Source organism: Pinus tabuliformis, chromosome Q (assembly GCF_031772625.1).
Source record: "Pinus tabuliformis cultivar Carrire ecotype Pingquan chromosome Q, CPIR1, whole genome shotgun sequence".
Lineage (NCBI taxonomy): Eukaryota > Viridiplantae > Streptophyta > Pinopsida > Pinales > Pinaceae > Pinus > Pinus tabuliformis.
The window spans coordinates 175,096,925-175,121,690 of NC_142296.1; the positions used below are offsets into that span (position 1 = coordinate 175,096,925).

Here is a 24,766-nt window from a genome sequence, read left to right on the forward strand (position 1 = left end):
TGCTTAGCAACGAATTGCCAAGCGCTCTAAACGCTTCACTTCATTCGCAATGTATAATGGATGGATACACTCTCATGAGCCCCATCACGAAATTTCAGACACAAATGCATACTTTCAACCGCAACATATTCCTTCCTCTCTTCAATGCACTGATCAATCTGTCCAGACGTTCAATCACTATATCACTTTGTGCCTTGTACCCCTCAACAGCCACAGTTTTGCATTCAACTGTATCTGGAACAATATTAGCATAAAATCCTTCCTTATCAAGATTGTCCATTTTGAATTGATTACCTCCCAGATTCCCATCTGGAAAATGATATTTAGTTTGACCAGTTGCCTTAAAGATATCTCAGCTGTCTGCTGATGGATTATCTATTTGGAGGCCGCTCTGCGAATTGTTTAGTTTTCTTTTACATTTGTCAGCTGAATAGAAACTAATTTTTCAATAAAAAATGGTTTTCCATTAGAATTTTGCCTTAAATGAATGCACCCGGCTACCATTCTCCTTTAATACCACGTGCAACCCAATCACAACAAATTCATGACTCTATTTAGTAGGATCAAAATGTATGATTATGCGCCCTTCATCCCTCTGAACAACACATTGGTTTAAAAAGGTAGCCTTTGCGTGCCCAGTTTGGAGATAACCATGTAGTTTCTGAGAAACACGTGTACATGCGTTTAAATCCAGCTCCAGCCAAAAAGATATAGATGTTTTCCAACCATACATTGGTCTGGGCTGTCTTAAACTAGTCACAGAATATATCTATGGCTATTTCATGGAGATCCTTTCATGATCAATACTTTCACCTCGATTATGACTTCATTTCATATGTTGAGAGAAAGTATGTTGGCGCTGAGATCATGGCTTTTGTAATGATGTTTTGGCTGTCTATTTTCTGGACCATTATTGTTATTGTTACTGCGTTCAAATTGTGTCTTGCATGAAATCATATCCAACGTTTCAACTGAAGTTGTAGTACGGGAGGAAAACCAAGGAAAAGAACACCTTTTCTTGCCTTCTGAAGTCCATACTGCTCGGCATGATATTTTTTATCACCGTCAAGTCTTCTCAACTTCGAGATACTTATCAAATGAAGCATAGACATCTCCGCAACCTTCTTGGTCCAGCTTGTTCGTTTCCTTCTCTTCAAAGGAACACGCTTTCATATGCCCTGTATATGTATTTTCTATACCTAAATCTGTTTTTGGTTTAATTTTTTTTTTCCTTTTCGATGGGATTCCTACACATTTATTCCATTCAATTTCCCAATCTGAACCCTTATTCTCACCTTTTTCAAAATACTTCTGTTTTCGGTCAATAATAGATGAAGGCTTTGGATCTGCAATCATGTATTACAGTATATTACCTCTATTTAAAGATTCATTATGAACTTGCTCCACCATAGTTTGTTTGTCACGAGGAGTTGAATATTCACAGCTGGGATTAGAAACAGTTCCAGTATTCACATCTCCATTCCATCCATCAGTACTCAATTTTACTTGAGCCTTCTTTCGTTTAGTCGTCTCTCCACCACCATTAGTAATCTTATTCAATTTCGTTTTTCTACAGAGGTTGATACTGCTTGTAAATCATCCAATGAACCTTCTTGCCTGCTTTCTTGAGCTTGCAAAGAAGATACTTGCATTTGGACCATTTCAGTCACCTCTTTTTTTATGTGTTGAAGCCTACCTTCTTTTTCCTGCTTGGCCGAGATTCCTGATGCAATCATTTCCTTCAAGTTTCTCTTCAATGTTTTAAGCTGCATTGCATGGCCTAAAATGCCCATAAGACGATTAATTACATCATTTTGCTTGACATCACGAGGTATACGCTTTTTCACCACTTGGAATGACTGATCTGATTCTCAAATATCAGTAGAAGGTGGACACAATTCAGCAACTCCCTTTTCCAAATCTTGGAAGGCTTTGTCCAGAATAGTTCATTTAGGCCTTGCAGGACTAGCTTCCTTATGAAGCGGTAGTGAAGGTTTGATTTTGGAGGTTGATATCTGGTATACAACAAGATTCACATCCACTGAACCGTCACCTTCTTCAACTTTCTCAAAGGCTCTACTTTTATTGGAGGTTGACATATCATTTGCACACTTCATCAATTGTCTTTTATGGCATTCAGTTCCAAGAGTTGCATGTTTATCTGAGTGATATTGCATATCACCATCTAAAGGTTCAGCCGTGATTGCCTTCTTGACAGTGGTTTCTTTAGAGCCTGCAATTGAAATATTTGAAATTGCCCCATCCTTATTAAACACCTCAATTCCTACGACAGTTGGCTCTGTTTTACAATGAACTTCTTTGCATCTCTCTGCTTTTAATGAACTGGGCCCAACGTGAACATTTCCTGGTTTTGATTCTTGCTTTTTCAATGGCTTTTCATCTGAATATTCACCAACAGAAATAAAAGTGATATCTTGACTAGAGCTTGTGGCATTCATACCCACCAAAGGTCCACTTCTTGCAGCTGCCTTTAGTTGAGGAGCACCCATCTTTGACAAATTTGCTTGGAATCTCTTCATCATTTGGCATCTTCTTGGTATATTTCCTTCTCCTCTTCTTTGGAGCAAGCACGGGAGAAGCAGCAGGCTCATTCGAGTGTTCTAATTTCCCTCTGTTGATGAAAAAATCCTGTTTGCTTTGTCTTTCCCCCATCAACTGAGAAGTACTCATCCATTTTTGTATCATCTATATATGAGTTTTCAGTATCATACTGGTCGTCATCTAGAATTTTATCTAGCTCTTCTTCATCACTACTTCCAGTTCCCTTGTACAAACGTTTGATCCTCTCAATAACTGCACTAAATCGATGTGAAGGAGCTGAAACCGAATCTATCTGCACAACAGAATCCCCAGTTGTAGCCTCTGGAGAAATCCGAGGCTTCGAAGCAGGGTGAGCTTCGACGGGTGGTCCAATAGGATGAGACTGAACGGCCTTCTGAGAATATTTAATCAATTTCTTCCATGAAACGAATGTGGTTTCATCCGTCTTCAGTTCTATATGGAATCACTGTCTTCCCGGTGGAACCGAAAAGTCAACTACCCCAGGAGATGACGACGAGGTTTCTTCCACCATTGTTTCTCTGTACTGCCAGAACAAATTATTATGATTATTATTCAATAAATCAATCCCCATTATGGTCTCACCATATAACCAAGCTCCACCAGCTTCCGGATTTCTGTCCACCGAAGAAGAAGATCAAAACTTTCCCGAAGAATATCAAAACTTTCCTCACTCACGGAATTATTACGACTGCCTTATACTCATTATATTATATCCCTCCTCAATTGGAAGATTACTAAAAAATCGGGGATTTAAAATGTATTTCGAATTTATAAAGCGGAGAAGTTATTGGTGTGACCGGAGCAATTTTGAATTTGAAATTTATAAGCGGTGGCACAATTTCTGTGGTGTTCCGGCTCTGTGCGCCGCGAACACAGCTAGTGCGCCGCGCTGGTCTACTGTGCCGCACGCTTGTAAATTTCCACTGGTGATTTTATCTCAGTGCGCCGCGCGCATCCTATGCACCGTGCACTCCTTGTATGCGCCGCACACACTGTCAACACACTGTCGGCCTCTCCAACACTGAAATTCACTCTTCAACCTCCAAATTTGGCTTTCTCCTTTGGATTTTTGTGAATGTTTGACATGCAGATAGGTTGTCAAAAACAATTGCTTTGCTTTAGAATTTAATATAGCACTTCTCTTTAATGGGATTAACAGGATTTTTGAAATCTATTGGTGGTCCTTCACTTGAGCAAATCACAAAACCAATTGCGCCACTTGGATATGTTGGAACTGATGTCCATTTATAGTGAACAGAGCCCCTGAAATTCTGCCTCCACGTTGTGACAATATCTTAAATAATATGCATATGTAACCACAAGATTTCTGCCTAAATTATAACTACGCCTCCAGGCCTCAATGCTCTGGACACTGTTTCATAAAATGGTTTTCCAAATAGTTCCTTTGCAGGACCTACTCGATTAGTAGAGTCTACAATAATTGCATCATAAATTCCGGCCAGACATTCCCTCAAAAAGGCAGTTCCATCACCGATATGAAGCCTTACACGAGGATCATCATAGCCTACAGCAACGTTTGGGAAAAATTGTTAGGATACATTTATAACCATTTCATCAATTTCACATATATCAATTTGTTCCACCAAACTGTGTCGACATATTTCTCGAAGAACTCCCCCATCACCTCCTCCAACAACCAATACCTTTCTGGGAGATGAAATAGAACAAAGTAGAAGATGAGCTATCATCTCATGGTAGGCGCATTCATCTTTCTCTATCAACTAAATCACCTTATCCAGAACAAGCACTTTCCCATATGTTACTGACTGAAATACCATCAAATCTTGATATTCTGACTTGCCTTCAAACAATATATTTTCCACCACAAATTCCTTCGTGTCTTTCATTTTCTTCTCTGACCTTCTTTAGTTGGAATGATGGTTCTTCTGTTTGTTCTTTTGTAGGGATAGGAGAAGCTATAGTTGCTTCCATTGAAGAGTTGTACAACTTCGAAACATTTTGACAAATTACATATTTACTACAAAAACACATTTGATGATTTCTTCTTCAAAACAGGGTTTTGAAGAAGAATCAATCTCGCATTATTGACGATGACATTCCTGAAATAAAAACTTACTGAACCTCCCTCTGGCCTGCAAGCGTTATTTCACACTTCTGGAGACAAAACCCTGGACTCAAGAATTAAAATAACTCTTTTTGACCAAAATGGCATTTGATGACGGCAAATGACGAGAAATGAACCTTGGTGAATTTGGCTCTGACAGAGGACTGACAAGACTGAGTCTAACAGATAGAGTTTGAGCTAAAGGAGGAAGAATCAGACTCTACAGTAGAGGAGGAATCAGAAGATGAAGAGCCACAAACTCTGGCTATGAGAAGATCAGTTCGAGAAAGAAGGCAGCCAGAAAGGTATAGTCCATCTGCTTTCTGTTCAAATTTTGCTTTGTTTGTTACCGATGATGATCCCAAAACTGTGAAGGAAGAAGTTGATTCAAAGGATGGAAAGCTCTAGAAAGAGGCCATGGTTGATGAAATGGCATCTTTGCACAAAAATGAGGCTTTGGATCTGGTGGATTTGCCGGATAGAAGGAAACCCATTGGTAGCAAATGGGTGTTCAAAAAGAAGACAAATGCAGAAGGAGAAGTGGAACAGATAGATGTGAAGACAACATTTCTTCACGGGGATCTGGAAGAGGAGATGTACATGAAGCAACCTGAAGGCTTTGAGGTGAAGGGTAAGAAAGACCTAGTATGTAAGTTAAATAAGTCCATATATGGGTTAAAACAGTCCCCAAGGATGTGGTATTAGAAATTTGATACATTTATATGGGGATTTGGCTTCACCAGAAGCAAAGCAGATCACTGTGTGTATTTTAAATTAATTGGTGACTGTGTTATTTATCTAGTCTTGTATGTGGATGATATGTTGGTTGGAAATGACAAAGAATTTATCCAGGATTTGAAGACCCAATTGTCCTCCAAATTAGACATGAAAGATCTTGGTGCTGCAAACTATATTTTGGGCATGGAAATTAAAAGAGAGTGGGCAAAGAGGAAGCTCTGGTTAAACCAGAGGAAGTATGTCGAGACAATATTACAGAGGTTTAATATGCAGGATAGTAAACCGGTGAAGGTTCCTATTCCTGTAGGTGTGAGTTTATCTGCTGAACAGTGTCCCAAGACACAAGAAGAGGAAAAGGACATGTCCCGTGTTCCATATGCAAGTGCAGTCGGTAGCCTGATGTATGCAATGGTCTGTACTAGACCAAACATTGCACATGCAGTGGGAGCATTGAGCAGGTTTATGTCAAAACCAGGGAAGGAGCAGTGGACAACAGTGAAGCGAGTTTTCAGGTATTTGCGTGGCACTATTGATTATGGTTAATGCTACCAAGGAAGACCAGGATTGGACAAGTGTTGGATATTCATGGCTTTGTTGATGCAGACTGGGCTAGATATCTGGATCAGAGAAGATCTACAAGTGGGTATGTGTTTAACCTATTTCGAGGTGTAGTCATTTGGATGAGTAAGAAACAATCTGTAGTGGCACTGTCAACTACAGAGGAAGAATACATGGTAGCCACTCATGCAAGCAAGGAAGCAATTTGGTTGCAGAGATTGTGTTCAAGTATGGGTTTAGTACAGGAAGCTATAAGGATAGACTGTGACAGCCAAAGTGCAATTTTCTTGGAAAAGAACCCCGCATATCATCAAAGACAAAGCACATTGATGTTTAGTATCACTTTGTGAGGGATATGATAGAAGACAAAAAGGTGTTGCTAGTAAAGGTGGACACTTTGAAGAATATTATGGATGCATTCAAAAAATTGTGAGCTCTGAGAAGTTCTCTTGGTGCAGAGAGACAATGGGCATTTCAGGGCTGGAAAAATGACTAAACTCTCTTGTGGATCCATGTGGAAAGAAAACAACAAGTGGGAGAATGTTGGGTTGTGTTATATTCTTTCCGCGTAGTTAATAGGGGATTTGAGGGGCACCCGTAACCCCACTCTATGGGGTCCGGAGCAATGCCTCGGAAAATTTTGGTTTTGGACCCTATGTTAGGTTGGGCATACCCACCTATGGTTTTGTGCATGATTTTCACACATGGTTTTTGAACGCGATGGTTTTTGGTCCATGGTATTGGACACCATGGGTTTTGGTCCATGGTATTGGATGCTTTGGCATGTATAAATATGTATTATAACATTGAAAGGAACATAATGAAAAATCAAGCTGGTAGTCCTGGTTTTGGGATCTAGGGGAAAATCTCTGTGTATATGTGTTTTATGTGTTCTGCTCTCGCATTATTTATTTTCTTTGTTTTAGAATTCGTATGCAGGTAATTTTTGTACGGGGTTAAAACCTACAGGTGTGACCCTTACTATGATTACATATGATTTCAAATTTAAAATTGGTTGTTTTCCCTTGAGGCAGCTCATAAATGTGATTTTGGTGGTTATTCTTATGCCTTAATTACCCGCCGTCTGCTCCACTATGCTTTAAATGGGCCATCATATCATGAACGGTACCTGCAACAGTCGCTTTCCATATTTCCTTCGCGGCAACGAATCCCCAGGGTCGCAAGTGTAGTTGTTGTATGTATGTTGTGGCCATATCGCACAGCTTCACAACAGCTTGTTTTATAGTCCCGCACCCTCTTTCAACTGCGAGGGGAGCTGGAACTAGTCCTCCTACAGATAATCAGGTGGGAGAACCCCTCATGCGGGTCTTCCTTTTCCCAACTAGCCCGAGCTACAATCACTTTCTGCGTTCCCTCGATTCTGCTAACGCATTGCGGTATGTGTGGCCTTGTCCTTTCTGGTGCAAGCGCAACCATGCTAGTGGGGTCGCTGCTTGTGGCAGGGTAGGAGAGCCAGCCATGTCCGTTTCCTTCGTTAGTTCCTTCATGTAATCTGTGTAGGTGGCTTCTAACTACAACTTGTCAATTGCTTTATCCAACTTCGCACTCTATGCATAGAGTCTGGCCCCTGTTTCTTCTAACTTACCCAGTTGCACCTTACCGTGCAAAATGACTACCCAGAGCTATTGAATACTTTCACAGATGTTGTCACTAGGGTGAACTATCTTTGTGCTGGTTTGGTCAATCGTAGAGAGACTTCCTTGCCCGACTGTGCGAACCTTCATTCCGTTCAGATCCGGTTGGGTTGACAACCGCCTAATGTGCACCCGTACCTGTCGTCGTTGTCGAATATTCATTCTATACCATCTTGGTAGCCACGTACATCCTCTAATGCATGCCTCAAACCTCTTCCTACCATTCGGCTTCTGCGCCCCCCCAGGTGCATGTAACACGTTTTCCGCCACATTATGTTGCTCCCATGTTGCATATAAAGTGCCTAGCTGGCCGAGCTACCCTTCATCTGTTACGGTGTGCTCTACTAGATGTTATCGAATCATCATATTGTAGTCAAGTGTCATAACTTCCTGCAATCGGTTCTGCCATCGTTCAGTCTCCTCATCGGAATCCACTATACAAGTGCTATCATGTTCCCACGAGATTCTTCCATTGTCTGTGGAGTGCACCTGATCTTGGTCCTACGTGGTTATCTAATAGATGCAATCCAGTTCATCGTCACTGTCCTTGTCACGCACAGGTTCGGTGTAGCATTCTCCTTCCACTGGGTCCAACGAAACTACTACTCGTAGTGACTTCTTTTCGAACGTCATTTTCCGCCTTTTTAAGTTAATGATCCCTTTCATGTCTGTTGCCCAATCAATTCCGAGCAATGCAGGGTAAGGGTTACTGTCATCAACAATCTCTATGACTTCGAAATCAGTCTGTGTACTTACACCGTCGATATCCACAGTCACTCCTTGCAGTCAACCCATTGGTAAAATCTTTTGTTGGTTGTCCATTCACAACTGAATTGGGGACCATTACAGTGCAGGCTTGCCCATGTGGTCCCATGCTTGTTTAGGTAATACGTTCGCATCCGAGCCTAAGTCCAGGATGACGTGATCCATTTCATATTCACCGATTTACACTGCTAGCCTCATTTCCCGTCCTGTGCACAGAGCATGTCTTCCTATTTTTCAGACTACTTGTTGCTCACTAGATCCGACGCACCTAATGATCAGCTCTTGTAACCCTTGAACGGCTTTACTATCATGCAGTAGTTTCATGCAGGTTTCGAGAAAGGTAGTAATCATGGAGGGGTCCAATCCCGACTCCATTTGATCCCTCCTACCTAGAGTAGAAGCTTCCGCGAAGCTCCGCTGAGCTTCCCTCGACATCTTCTTCCCCTATTCCGGCTCAGAGTCATGTTCCTTTGTAGGTGTGTCGCACCTCTTTCCGCCTTCCGCACACTCTTCTTGTGGATTACCTCCTATAGTTGTGCCACTCCTTAGTACCATATTTATACTGGGATCCTCTTCACGAGGTTCTACTCACATCATCTGGATATTCTAGGTTGGTGGAGATTGGAGTACTCCCTTTTCGCGCATTTGGGCAATTAAGGTCAGACAGTCTACCATTTCATGATCAAACTACTTGTAGTAGGGGCACGAAGTCCTGGTCGGGTTAGTGCAGTCGCGAGCGTAGTGTCTCAGCCCTCCACAATTATAACAGATCAGCTGTCCGCAGCCCCGCCCGGGTCCCATTCCTCTTCCTCGACCGCATCCTTGAAATCCTCCTCACACTTCAGTCTGCATTCAGTAAGCTGGGGTTCTTTACATCATTAAGTCATAGCTTCGACACATTCACTCATCGTGTCCCACCGATCTACAAAAGTTGCAATACAACTGCTGTGGGGTCTGGGTATACTTTTGCAATAGGTGGTAGTTATCTGTTGCATGTTTCCCACCCACTTGACAGATCGTGCACCAGAGCGCAGGTGCGGCACTTGGTCCTGCTTGTACCTCCACTTTTAACAGCATCGGGCCTCCCCTCGCCAAATAGTTCACAAAGACAGGGCAATGTTCCTTATCGTCCACTTGGCTCTTGCATTTAATACAGCCTACCTCCGTACGTACCTCTGGTCAGGACACTCTTTCTTTCTTCAATCTTTGCATTTCTAAACTCAAGTTTTGAAGTTGCGTGTGGATTTGTTGAACTCCCAACCCTGGATCCAGTATTGGGGTCTCATGTAACCTCACTACTATCTCCACTGCCTCGACTTGGGTTGAGATCTTTTGTTGTGACAAAGCCATCCTCAGATGTGGTGTCAGTGACTCCACAAACCACGCGCAATGTTGCGCATTTGTCAAGGTCATATTGGCTTCACGAATAGTGCTCTTTAACCTTTGGTCCAGGTCCCACGGAGTTTCGCCAGGAAACATTGCGATCTCCTTGAACCCAATAAACAATTTGGTTTCTGACTTTGGTCGGCCAAAATCTTTATTTAGCATATCTTGGATTGCCACTATTCCCTCATTCGGATGGTCGGTCGAGTATTTTATGTACCACGTCAGCGCGCGGTCTTGTAGTGCACTAACTAAGGTGGCCTTCTTGATGTTCTCATATGTAATTCCTTGGGTGTCCCATACAGATCGTATCACAAACCAGAATCATCCTAGTTCTTCATTCCCCACACCATTAAATACTGGCAGTTTGATTGCACTCGCCATCCCGACTTTTAGTGGAAGTGATGGAGGAGGTGGGGTCGGGATTGGTGTGGACGGATTCGAGGTAGGTGAAGCGGCTGGCGGTGTGGACGGAGGTGGCATCATTTGGAAGCACTCCCTGATCAACCAGACCGAACTTCCTGGTGAGAACCTCATGAGCTCCTCCTTGCTTTCCCGAGAAATGGAAGCTAAAGGACTGTTCTCTATTCCTCTCGTTCTGCGATAAACTCTTCCGCTCTGTGTTACTCACGACATCAATAAATGCACATAATATTTTTTTCACACAACAGCATCTTAATCCAGGTATTCAATGATTTGATATACCTACCCTAAGGTCCTTGAAGAAACCACCTTTTCGCTTCGCTATATCTCATGATAGTATCTATTGCGAACTCAGTGATAAATCCTCCTATTACCCGATCCAGCCAATGATCTACTGCGCACGCGATTTTATCCTCGGTGGCTTCTAGCCTGCGCACCAGTTCCGGGGTCCACACGATAGGCTGGTCCAATCTACACCTTCCCACGCTGTTAGCTAGCCTTGCGATCTATTCGTACAACTCCACCAGAAATGACGCAAAGAAGATTTCATAAATGTCTATGAATATATATTGGTCCAGCCAATCTTCTTCTGATACTCGCGGGTTCCTTTTTTCCTGAACTACGAACTTGTGCAGTTTCAGATCCCACTACTCTTCAATCTCTTTCTTCATAGCATTCTAGTTTTCCCACATTAGACACCCCTTAGGCAGATCTCGGTCCCAGCAACGGAACCATTTGTTGGCTTAGATGGGCCTGACCTAGGCTTGGAAGAATTATTTACCCAAGCAAATCCCGTCGCTACCTTCCCTTTTAGAAATAGCCCGCGAAGCGCAGACTGAGGTCTCACCCATGGTAGCAGAGGAGGGTGCTGGAACCATGTTTCCGCACCCTTGGGATGTCTAGATGTGTTTTGGAGGTTTCGCACCCCGTTCTGCAACTTCCCGCTGCGCTGTCTTCGCATAGTTCTCGAATACCACTTACTGTCTATTAGCACATAATCTATAGATCTAATCTATTGGATGAAGTATTGCAACTCGGATATACTTTAGAATAGTCTTTAAGAAAAAATTTATCAGATTTATTCAGTTCGCATATTAAGATTTAACCCATATTCACAAGTATTCAATAGGCATTCATGTGCGCATAGATCAAAACAATCTTATTACTCATACAAAATGCCAGATTTGTGGTAATTTAGATTTGACATAGAATTCTCAGAAGGAACTTATCTTTATTTTCACTTATCACCAGTACATCCAGATCCACCCTGCACACTCAACTGCAGGGGTCCACGCACACAGCTGCAAACTCTTCCAGGCCTTTGCACACACAGCTACAGAGCCTCTATCCTCTACCCACACCCTCAACTCGGACTTATAGATGCTTTCAAAATGCTTTTCTCAAAAACCCATTACAAGACAGATCCAAAACCATACAACAAAACTTAGCTACTCTACCCATAGAACCTCGCTCTATTTATACCTTTCCATGGACCACGATCCATGGGCGGGCCGACTCAACTTTCATTTCTTTACATTATTTTTGGGTGGACTACCCGTTTGACTTTGACTTATTATTATTCGCACTCCATGCATCCCGCAAAGTCTTTACCCTATTTTTACCCAAAATTGCGTGCTTCGTGCCCCATGACTGTTGTGTGGGGCTTTCGCTACCCAACAGACACTACATTCAAAACTTTAGAGCAGAAAACCCTATTACTCTAACATACAATTTGCACTCTACACCCACACTTCGCAACCTTTACAATAAAATTATTCAAAACTTTGGGCTTTGAGCCCCAAAACATGTTGCGGGGGGATTCTATGCCCAACAGGCCCCCAACACAAACATCATGACTCGTCCTTGAGTCACTCTATTGGCACAACGATCCTGGTGCGGAGTCCCTCAAGCTGGTCCCGGATGGCCTAAATGTTGGTAGCGCACTGAGCTGCTGCCTTTTGAACTTGTTGCATCCTTGCTTCTGAACCCTCTGTTTCCGGCATACTGTGCTGCATATGTGCATGCATTCCTTGAATCTGTGCTAGTTTTCCTTCAATATCTACCATGATTGTGAAGGCTTCATCAATCCACGATTGGATGCATGCCTTTAAAATTGCTTCTTTGTGGCATGCCACATCCACTTGTTCTTTTAAAGCCTTGGCTTGCTGCATCCTGGCAAGCCACTGAGTAAGGACTACTATCTGCGCAGTCCCTCTAATGTTTCCATATTGTTGTTGGAGTTCACATGCCTCGGTCTCCAGCTGCTGAATGTTGGGGTCCTCCTGCAATGTAGTGAGGACCTCCAACATGTTGGTACAGTCGTGTACTACACCTCCAATCTCTTCCATCCCTACTACAATAGCGTTGGCGCGCTTTTCTTTGACCTCTGGGGGAGTGGAAGGCTGCACCTTCAAATGTAGCTCGGTAATCTGGAGATTCAGCTCTAGCTGTACTCATGTTGTTTCCTCGCGCGCGTTTCGAACTCCACTTGCCAAACAGTGGATCCGCACTTTTGTTGGTAGGTCAACTACAATGGACAATTCTAGGACACGCCGGCAAGCGTCATCAACTGTCTGTACCAACTATTGGTTCTGCATCACCAACTCGTCGTGCTGCAAGCTAATCTGTTCAATATTAATCTTATGCTCGCTTAGAACCTAGATTTCATGGCTCTCTCTGGTGAGGAGTTCTGCTGTTATCCCATCCTGCAGTTAATAAAGGGTGTTGCGGGGAAGGGAGACCAAGTTAAGGCCAATGCCTTTCATTGTATTAAGTGTCACCCGATCCATTATACTCTTCGAGACTAGCGCTCCCTCTGGTAAGGTTATCATATTGGTCATCATTGCACGAAGCATCTATTCTACTATGGACATGCCTGCTGCGACATGGGTAGGGAAGGTACCCTCTTGCGGGGCCCGCACCTATAACTCCTACAGTCTGCTACTCTATCATAAACTCCTAGAGTGCTTCCCCAGTGACATCGTGAACCGTTTCACCGATGTCATGGAGATCACCCTCGGTCAAGGTGATCAGGTCGATGACCAGCATCGAGGCCTTGACCTTTTTCCTTGGTCCCGATCTTTCTACGATGCATGACCATTTGAGCTGTGTGGACATGGTCCCTAGATCCGCACTCCCCTCTGCGAGTTCAGTGTCCTCCACCTCCTGCCCTGAGGACGTTGCTTGACCCTCCTCTATTGCTACCCCGGTTGTTTGTGCTACTACTACTTCTACGACCTTCTTTTGCTTTGTGGTTTTATGTTCTACTTCGCGTACTGCCCTTAGCTCTGCTGCCGCTTTTTTTTTCCGCCTTCTTTTAGCTAGTTGAGTGATGTGTAGCTTGGAATCCTGCTTCTATTTCTGTGTTGCTACTTTCTCTAACTCCACCAAATCTGGGGCGCGCAACTCGGGAGGCCATGTCTCTAAAACCGTAAGGATTTCTTTGTTAGTGGCTATGTGTTATAGACATTTTTGGGCACTGCAACCCCAAGCATAAAATGTCCATAAACCAAGGGCTCCTAAGTCCCTAAAGGTGTTTTTCCAACCCCTAAAAGAACAAGGTCAACTGAGTACAGCTTCTCCCAGAAGTTCTCCATGAAAAACTACTCAGAACTGGTCAAAATTGGAACCATTTCACCTGCTCCATAGGCAAAGTGTGTTGCATCTCACCTAAATACACACAGTAGGTGCGTTGCATTTCAAAAATCCCTTCTATGGGGTGCGATGGGTGATAAGGGAAAGATGGCAGTGTCAATCTGCGAGGTGGAGAAGCATGGAATCTTCCAAAAACTTCTCCTGTGACACTTGCCTCTCTAAATTCGACTAGGGATGAGTAAGAGATCATCAATCTCCAAGTGGAAGCAAGAACTATCAGAGGGAAGACACTAATCAAATCACAAGCTGACTCATCTCCCTTGAAAACATCCATATATGGATCCCTCGTCCCAGAGATCCATGGGGCTGGAATTTTGCATCTTGTAAGGAATTGATGTTGGTTTCTTGGGGCAACATCATAGGTTGGGTGATCTAAGCTTTTCATAAGGTGAAGAAGGGCTCACTTGCTGAGAGGATGATGCTGGGTCAGAATGATTGGTTGTAACTCTCTTGGCTCTTTCTTGATTATCAATAAAGCTATTCAAGTTTTCCTCCATACTCTTGTGTGATTGATGTTTTATGCATTTGTATGGTCAATTTACATCTGATCCTAGATTTTTTATGATAATAGATCCATGTTCTTGTATACTGTTATGCTGCTTTGATTCTACAGGTACTCTGTGAAGCTGGGTATACAAGAAAGGCAAGCAGCAAAGGACTATCAGAAGAGAGAGGAATCGAGCAAAGGAACCAAGCGCAAGACAGAGGTTGGTCTCCTTTATTCTTCTCTCATCTATCTTTCATAAAGGAAAACGAAAGTAGTTTTACTTTGTTTGTTTCTAAGGTAGCTACCACCCTTACTGGGATTAGCAGTTCTGCATAGACACTTTTCCCTGTAACAAAATGGTGACTCCACTGGGGAGCGAGTAGATTGTTTGTTCATCTACATTTGTTTACTTTATAAACTTACAGACGGAGCCTGAAGTCAAGCCAACTAGCCTTCGAACTGCATTTTCTATACAAGTGCAAAGTAGATCAACGTTGCTTCAGTCAATCTCTGGGTTTTGTTTATGAATTAAACAATTGATCTACAAGCTCTCTAATTGCCCTTGTGGTGGCTCTAGTAACCTCCTTAGATCTACCCCTATTATTGATTAACTGATTACCACTTGCTTGGCCAAAATCCCTTAACTGAACTGCAAATTGTGACCCGAAACCCAATCAAAGTCTCGTCCCTGGTCCAGCGCACTGCATGTTCTCTGAATCTCAAATTCAGCGCACTTCCCGAGTGTAGTAGGTGCGTTGCATTTCAGTTTCACTGTGTTACAGGTGCGCTGATTAGACTAGGCATTGTTCCTAAATTTTGGTTTCTGTGTTCACTCTTTCCAGATCTATTCAAGAATTTTGTTGCCTGTAGTCAGTACACCTCTGTTTGAAACCCCTTTCCTTGCTGTTATTCCGCCTCCATTGTGAAAATAACTGTAAATTTTTTTATGTATTTTTTGAGTCATTTTCAGTTCTCCTTTACAAAGAAGTAACGTAATTGTACTGTCGTTTCTTGATTTGAAAGTGTCGCAAGTGTCATTTTTAGTCATAGAAGAGAATCTGATTGTTCTTGATAGTCAATTACCCTGTTACTATTGTATTTGATCTGAATTAGTAGTTTTTCTAGTGTCGAAAGCAAGTTTTCATTTCCAAATCGCAAAGTGTTGTCATTGTCTTCATTTTGATTTGAAAAGAAACTTGTTAGTAATTGTCGCTTTGAAAAATAATTCAGATTTGCGCATTAGCTTTCTTTTTATCATTCACATATTAAGAAGGCTGAAAACAAATACATGCATGTGCATTTGCATTTAGACTGTTTGATTGGTTTGATTTAGGATAGTGCATATAGTGTGTGCTCTATGCTCTTTGTTAAAAGATATTGTCTCTCTTTCCTTAGTAGCTAGGATTTTCATTGCACAAAGAAGGTAAAACGACTGTTTATCATCTTAGATTGCATTTTAGGAATTGTACATCTACATCACGCGGTGAACCTGAAAGGCAAATTTCTTAAGCAAGATCAACTATAAAATAAATTTAATGAATCTAACAACGCTTTGGAACCTAACGCACAACATCTAGAAGTCTAGGTTAGAGACGTATTCCGGTGTCGTAAAGCCCGGTAACTGTTGTTTTCACTGTTGGTTGGGTGATTCCTCCACTTTGAGACGATAAGTGACAATACGGACTTGTGCTCCCACGTACCATCGAGTATATTTTGGGAGACCACAATAGGTTGATTCCTTTATCCATAGGAAGCCGTGTCTGCCGCCCTATCGATCGCAATGCACTGAACACAAAATTCGGGAAGATTGACTGTCGTACCGTAAAAAGTATTCTGCAGTTTTGCGGTTGGTTTGGTAATCCCTCTGCCTATATTTCCAGAGCAGTCCCTTTCATTCCTTTTCAGACTCCTTAACGGAAAAGGTCCATCTGAGCACTTGTCACTTCAAGCTCATTAAAAATCGAAGGCGACTAGAATCATCTTTTGTTTTTTCCACGACTCTTTAAAATTGAAAAAAAAAGTTGTGTCAAAGTATCTAAAATTTATTTTAAACAGAATAATCATCACCTTTCCTACATTGGTCTTAGGTTGAGAAAATAGAGTCCACCAACCAAGGAGTTCCCCTTGGAGGAAGTCTTAGTCCCTTCTCCTCTTGGGGAGATGTTGGTGCACTCCATATGGCCACATCGTCGCTTCCAGGATTAACAATCGGCTTGCCTGTATGGGTTTTCTCAACCTCCGTCATTCAGAACACTGCAATTCCTCAACAATTGAGTCAGCAACTAGACAATTCCAGAGTTACCCCCCAACCCTCTACTTCATCCAATTCTTCCTCTCCTCCTTCCTCTTCGCTTGATGGGGCTGGTAAAGACAAAAATCAAGTACCTGAGAAGAAGAAGGAAAAGAAGAAGAAAGAGAAGAAGAAGAAGGAGCCAAAGGCGAAAAGGGGCAACCAAGTGTTGTCTAGCGAAAATCCACACACTGCACCAACCAGGCCTAAATCGCCATGTGTCATTTGCAAAAGAGACCACTATCATAGAGATTGTCCTTGCATCCCTCGGATCTTAAGGGACTGGTCTCCTTGTTTTCACAACCCGGTGTCGTCAACCTCTGATGATCATGTTGAAAACACACCGTCGACTAGTGAAAGTGAAGCCCCTGGACAAAAAGGAAAGTGCAAATTTCCTTGTAAACTGTGTGAAGGAAATCACGTCGTCCACCGTTGTCCCTTCTTAGACGAGGCTAAAAGAGTTTTGGACGATCGTCTGGTTTCACCGTTACGACTTCCTCCTGGATATAAGAAACTCTTACCGAGTCCGTCACTAGTTGAAAATCCGGCTAACCTGCCCTTGTGGTCAGTCGAAGCGTCTATCATTGAAGATGAACCATCTGAACCCATACCAGACGAAAGTCAAAAGGTCGAGGCGGCAGTTGACCCGGTCTTGCCTTCAGAGGTTCCATCTTCAGATGATACAGTCACCAAAGAGAACAAGGATGACACCGTCCAAATTATTTTCGTAAGCACAGACTCGGAAGAACATGGGGGAAATCTACCTGTTCCTTTACTGCAGGAAGGAAGTTCATCAGAGTCATATCTCGTCGTCTATTTGGTCCCACCTCCAAACAACCTGGTTGTCTCCTTCGACTGGAATCAACTAGGAAAACCCCGTTTACCGGCTAGTGTACCATTCCGAATCATTGCTCAAATATATAGAATGGTTATGGCTGATACCATCATAGATGAAGGGACTTCTGTGAGTATCCTTTTCTCGACTGCTTTGAAAGCGCTTGGTTCGCCATTGCTTTTGCCTAAGATGAGAAATCTAATAGGCTTTGACAAAGGAACCAGTCGACCGTTAGGGATCCTTCCCGATGTGCCCATAACATTGAGATGGAAAACCATTCAAATGAACGTAATGGTAGTCCAAGGACCCCTGGATTATAATCTACTCCTTGGACGAGACTATATTTATTGCATGGGAGCCATTGTCTCATCACTCTTTAGATTAATGTGTTTTCAGCACGAAGGAAGAGTGGTCAAGCTTGTAGACCAGCTTTCATTTCCCGGTTCACACATAGCAAATAGTCATATACCATCCCTGAATGGTCTTTTCACACAAGGAATGTCTCATCAATCCCAAGTCCGTCCTCCTGATGAGCGCGAGTGATTCGGAGGACATGACTGAAACCCAAGGGGCATGCACCCTGGTCTGCTTCGGCAGGAAAACTTCAGGTATAGGGTAAGTTTCCACGAGAGATATATGACTAGTCTAACACTCCCGTCCGCAATTGGAAAAGGGGGTTAGACTGGAATAAGATTCCCTTGTCAAAGTTATGTGGGTGGAGGCGTCTGCGCCACTCGCCTTTGTCTATTTCAACAGGCATCGCCGAAGAAGTGTTTTGTTTACGGTGCAGATAGAACAATCTTTGGTAACCTGAAAGAGGTAAGCCTTTCCTGATAAAACAAATGTTTTGTCGGTAGATTGAAGGGTGACCTTGAAACTCTATTTTATACCTGGGGGCATGCAAACCTTTTGGCGTGCAAGTGAAGAGCGACCATTTATTTTTTTAAATTTGTAGGTCCTCTAACCCTTTAAACTCGTAGGATTGGTCGTTTCCTAACTTGCATAAAGAAAGGATGTGGGGCAAATCTTTGAAAAATTGTTGTTTTTATATATGAGACATTCTTATTACAAGACTGGATTAATCGAGCAGTTTTAACGCAGACTTCATGCTCGTTAAAAAATAAACATAAGCACTGAGAAAATGTTTTCCCCACCATTTAAGCTCATTAAAAAATGAACCAATTTCTGGTAAATAACCATCGTGAATGGAGTACTTCAGCCTTTGAAGCCTTGGTCGTGTTCTCATCATCACCTCCACTTTGTATTGGCAAATCATTCACCTCCACTTGATTGTTTACCCCTTTTGAGGAATAGTCGCAAAGAGTGATTCTATTAGCCATCCTTGTAACACTGCCGTGATTGGGAAATTCCAAACCTTACCTGGAATTAGCTGCTACCTGAATTTATCACTCGTTCCTCAAAAAATGAGTCTCCTTTAAGGTCTTTTCAGCTGACTCGTAAAATATGAAAAGATTGCCGAGCCATTGGCCTCTCCAGCTCGTTAAAGTGACCAGAAGTGCTATCCCTCCTTTAGATTTTAATCTTTTTGGACCTGAGGGATTATTACACAAAAAGATCGAGCGCTTGTTTTGTTTGGCTCGTTAAAAGTACCGAAAATTCATCCCTTCTGTATAGTTTTATACTTTTTCGGACCTAAGGGATCAGATGTCGAAAAATGATTTTTGGAGTTTCCTTTATGTCCCTTTTCAGACTCTCTAAAATTGAAAAGGACCGAGTTATCTTTGTCGTTAAACTCGTTAAAACGTAATAGCGACAAACTTGTCCATAACATACAAGAACGAGTTTCACTATCGCTAGGCTCGTTAAAATATAGCGATGGGTTTTCCCGAAGGGAAGATTATAGAAAAAGCATATGTTATCCTCCTCAAGCTTAACAAAAATAAAGAGGTACTGGTCAGCAATGACTGGGGAAAAATTGGGAAGAAAACTTGAAGAAACTTTGTTGGTAGCAAGTCGCTCTTGAACATGACACTTTCACTCCGCATCCAAGTCAGGTTGGGTTGTTTCATTCACGGGTCACATCACACCATCCACATTTGGGGTTAATGCTACCAATCCATCATGTCATTGTCGCCGATATGTTCAAGAGAAGTCACTCAGAGAATTCACCTGTGTCTCACCCGCTACAATACATTTACGCTCCATTCTTTCATGACCGCCACCCTGAACCTTATATCACCAGATCGTTTTCGCCTCCATTAAAATCATTTGCTCCATTCCATGTCATTGATGTGGTATTCATTAAGGCCCTCCTATGACGTATTGCTTCTTGTCGACATCAGCTCATTATCCAAGAAGTCGATCTAGGAACACCCCTTTTAGTACTTTGAAGCTTGCATGCCTCAATGGCAAGTTTCTCACTTCCGGAGACAGGTTTACATCAATGACCTTCGACTGAAAGATTTTGCATGGTGTTCAATGCCAAGTCCTTTATTCACACCACGTGAATTGTACTGCAGTACCTTGAGCATCATTATCATTATTGGTGATTCCTCTCGCGCCTGTTAACAGCTTACATCATTGGCTGGTAATCAGGCGATGTCTTTCCATGTTCGACTCCAAAACATCTCTCACATGGATCGACTTATACTTTGAGTGAAGATCAAACGAGATTGAAGACCCCGGATCTAGTTTCATCCATCCGGGCTATGATATATATTCAGGAAAATAAAGACATAAAATGTACATCATTGTTGCACAGATGATCATCCAATCTAAGGGATGATGGCTCTACCAGAATCATCAGTCTACACTCAGACGATTGTCTGTCCTATGCACATGAAAATGAATTTATAAAGCTGAGCATGGGAATGCCCACCTCAGTTAGATAATGAAAATATTATGAAGATAATGTATTTTATTGTATCTTATTACAGGCCTCCTTCCAGCTTGAAAGAACTTCAGATCCTCATGATAAAGCATTTCACCCGACATCAAAAAAGATTAACGATCTCATGCTTTAGGGGGCAACTGTTATAGAAATTTTTTGGCACTGCAACCCCAAGCATAAAATTTCCATAAACCAAGGGCTCCTAAGTCCCTAAAGGTGTTGTTCCAACCCCTAAAAGAACAAGGTCAACTGATTACAGCTTCTCCCAAAAGTTCTCCATGAAAAACTGCTCAGATTTGGTCAAAACTGGACCATTTCACCTGCTCCATAGGCAAAGTGCATTGCATCTCACCTAAATACACACAGTAGTTGCATTGCATTTCAAAAAGACCTTCTATGGGGTGCAATGGGCGAGAAGGGACAAATGGCAGTGTCAATCCGCGAGGTGGAGAAGCATGGAATCTTCCAGAAACTTCTCCTGTGACACTTGCCTCTCTGAATTCGACTAGGGATGAGTAAGAGATCATCAATCTGCAAGTGGAAGCAAGAACTATCAGAGGGAAGACACTAATCAAATCACAAGCTGACTCATCTCCCTTGCAGACATCTATATATGGATCCCTCATCCCAGAGATCCAGGGGGCTGGAATTTTGCATCTTGTAAGGAATTGTTGTTGGTTTCTTGAGGCAACATCATAGTGTTGGGTGATCTAAGCTTTTCATGAGGTGAAGAAGGGCTCACTTGCTGAGAGGATGATGCTGGGTCAGAATGATTGGTTGTAACTCTCTTGGCTCTTTCTTGATTATCAATAAATCTATTCAATTTTTCCTCCATACTCTTGTGTGATTGATGTTTTATGCATTTGTATGGTCAATTTACATTTGATCCTAGATTGTTTATGATAATAGATCCATGTACTTGTATAGTTTTATGTTTCTTTGATTCTACAAGTGCTCTATGAAGCTGGGTATACAAGAAAGGCAAGCAGCAAAGGACTATTAGAAGAGAGAGGAATCGAGCAAAGGAACCAAGCACAAGACAGAGTTTGTTCTCCTTTATTCTTCTCTCATCTATCTTTCATAAAGGAAAACGAAAGTAGTTTTACTTTGTTTGTTTCTAAGGTAGCTACCAGCCTTACTGGGATTAGCAGTTCTGCATAGACACTTTTCCCTGTAACACTATTAATGGGAGCTTTTTCCACTGCTACACTGGATCTTTTCGCGCCTTGATGTAGATATTGTGCATGTCTGCCTTGAAATCTAAAAAACTCTGTAGACTGTTGTACACCATGGGGAACAAGCATGGCCTCCTATTAATCCACATTTGGATGCTCGCCTCCATGAGCACCCAGAAAATCTTGGTATCGCGAATCCGTTTCGCATCCTTGGTCGTGCAGAGCGAAGCATACTTTGTGGCCTCTAGTAAGTCTTGGTCAATGCTTGGGAACTGGCTATCCTCCGGAAGTTCTCTTGCTACCAGCAAGATGGATAAGAGCAACCACGTGTAGTGGAAGGTCTTACCCTCCTCCTAGGCTTCGCGACAGTTGAGCAAAGGCTCCTCGCAGAGGAACTTGGCCCAGTTGAACTGAACCCCCTCCGTGCATTGTTCAACCAACGCGACCACCGGCCCTGGAACTTCATCGGTGCAACATTTTCCCATTACCTTACCAACTAGGAGTTGGGTGGCTATGCGCACCCCTTTATCTTTGATACTGGTGATATCATAACCCCTTTTTTCCTTTTCGAGCTTATATTTTGCCTTCATGGCCTCTACGAGAGCCAAGTCACTACTTTTCCCTGCTATCATCGTGGGGTCCTTTCCCTTACAGGGAAGCCGAGAAATTTGGTGGATGAGATCTGCTGTGATGGGTATAGGCTCCTCCAGCCATAAGTACCCATCATACACCAGGTAGAGCAGTTGCTTGATGACGAAAATGGTGATGGATGCATGGTGGAAATGTGGTATCCATAGTATATGAAGCAACTTGGCCTTTTCCACACTACGTAACCATTTTCGCGGCTCTAATGTTATTGTCAGCACCTCTGTATTCTGTTTCATCAGGTTTGTCATTTCTAAGTGCGGATACTTCTCACTGTTTGCGAGGTCTCAATATTCAAATTTCATGGTGGGCACACAGCCTAGGTGTGAGCCTTCAAAGACAATTCCATAGGGGAGGAGCGGGGTTTGGAGTGCGGACCCAGGCTCAAGTCCCAACAACGGAACCACTTCTTAGCTTAATGGGGCCTGACCCAGGTTTACAAGTGATTTAGCCAAACAAATCCCGGTACTACTGGCCCTTTCGGCAATAGTCTGTGGAGCACGAACTGAGGTCTCACCCGAAGTAGTATGGGAGGGTGTTAGAACTAAGTTTCCGCACCCTAGAGATGTCTGATGATTTTAGGTGGTCCACGGTTTGACCCTGTGTGCACGTCACTACGTGCACCTATCAGTACTTCGCAGCCCACGATGCTACCTTCGTGTAGCCTTATTTGGGGCCCAATCCGTGTTATTACCCAATTCCTTACTATTCACCCGATTTAGTCAATCACTTAGCTTATCCATATATGTCTAGTTATATTTAACAGTATTCAACATTCATATAAGTACACGTGATAAAGAAAAAAATATAATTAAACAGGAAATAGCACAAGAACAGATACACAAGATTTGGAATCAACTTCTTCCTTATTATTCTCCTTCCATGGTTACAGACGCGACTCCGCCCTGCGCACTCAACTGCAAGGGTCCGTGCACTCAACTATGGACTCTTCTAGGCCTCTACGCACTCAACTGCAGAGCCTCTTCCTACTACTATGACCCAAAAACACTTAGACTCTTACTCTATGCTCGCTATATTCTAGACTCTATTGGTTTCTTCATGTGTCTCCTTCTTCTTACAACTTAGAGCCTCGCTCTATTTATACAATCCCATGGTCTGCGAACCATGGGTAGGCTGACACTACATTCAAAAATTTAGGGTGGACAACCCTATGAATCTAACATATAATTTGTGCTCCGTGCCCGCACTTCGCAGATCTTTACAATAACATTATTCAAAACTTTGGGCTTTGAGCCCCAAAACATGTTACAGGGGGATTCCAAGCCCAACAACATCTTAAAGTATCTACCTAGCAAGTAATGCCTGAACTTCTAGAGTGCGTACACCATAGCCAACCCTTCACACTCTGTCATCGAATAGTTCTTTCTAGCCTTCGACAGCTTCCTGCTTACAAATGTTGTCAGGTGATCTAGTTCTCCTTCACCAGCTTGTGTCAGCACTTCTTCCAGTGCAATACATGATGCATCCACATGCACATGAAATTCCTTCTTCCAATCCGAGAAGACTAGGATCAACGTGGTGACCATTTTCTCATTTAACACATCCAATCTCTACTGACATTCCTCATTCCAACATAATGTAGCATCCTTCTATAATAGTTTTTCCATCAGCGCAGTAATCTGGGCATAGCTCTTGATGAACTTTCGATAATAACTGGTATGACCGAGTGTTGCGCGCAGCTGTTTAACACTTCTTGGTGCCTCAAAATTAATTATAACCACAATCTTAGCTGGGTGCACCATTAATCCTTTTCTAAACACTACATGATCCAACAAGATTCTGAAAGGGACGCAAAATAGACACTTTTTCAAGTTTAGCATGATTTGATACCTCTGGTACGTATCCAGCATCAAGCGCAAACTAGCTACATGGCGCTTTATGAGCCCAAACACCATCCAATCATCAAAGTATACTTCCAAAAACTTGTGAATTAACTCTTTGAGCGCCAAAATGACTACGTACAAAAATATTGTGGGCACATTCATAAGTCCAAAAGGCATTACCGTATACTAAAAGCATCCCCAGTCAGTCACGAAGGTCATCTTACTCCTATCTTCTAGCATGATATTTATCTAATGATATCCATAGAACCCATCAGTAAGCTAATATTCTTCCTATCCGACAACATTATCCAATATCTCATCCGTGAACGGAGTTGGAAAGGGATCATGAACGCAAGCGTCATTCAGTTTCCTGAGATCTACACAGAGCCTTATCTCATCCTTCTGCTTCTTTTCCTTGAATACAATGGAGCTTACCCAATCATACTCCTCCACTGGTTCAATAATCCCTACTACAAGAAATTTATCCAACTCTAAACGGACCTTTTCTTTATACTTTGGATTAAGGCGACATGGCCTCTACTACACAACCTTCGTGACTAGCTTCAACGTCATCTTCATCACTCCTAAATCGCCTACTATCCCCTTCAAGTCTAAAAAATTTGTAGGAATAAATCTTGGTATTCTCGGAGCAACTCAGTAACCTTATCCACCATAGCATCATCCCACTAGTCCCCTAACTTCGCAAACCTCGGCTCTGCCTCTGTTCCAATGTTCACTTGTATAGTTTTCAATGGTGAGGTGATATATGGATTCTCTATCTACGGTCCCTGAAC

The 24,766-nt window shown here is 42.5% G+C and overlaps 2 pseudogenes; both read right to left on the minus strand.

Moving 5' to 3' along the window:
- Positions 1-1,556: 1,556 nt before the first annotated feature.
- Positions 1,557-3,025, minus strand: LOC149218812 (ubinuclein-1-like; annotated as a pseudogene).
- A 676-nt stretch (positions 3,026-3,701) lies between these two features.
- On the minus strand, positions 3,702-4,451 carry LOC149218813 (spermidine synthase 1 pseudogene; annotated as a pseudogene).
- Positions 4,452-24,766: the final 20,315 nt, after the last annotated feature.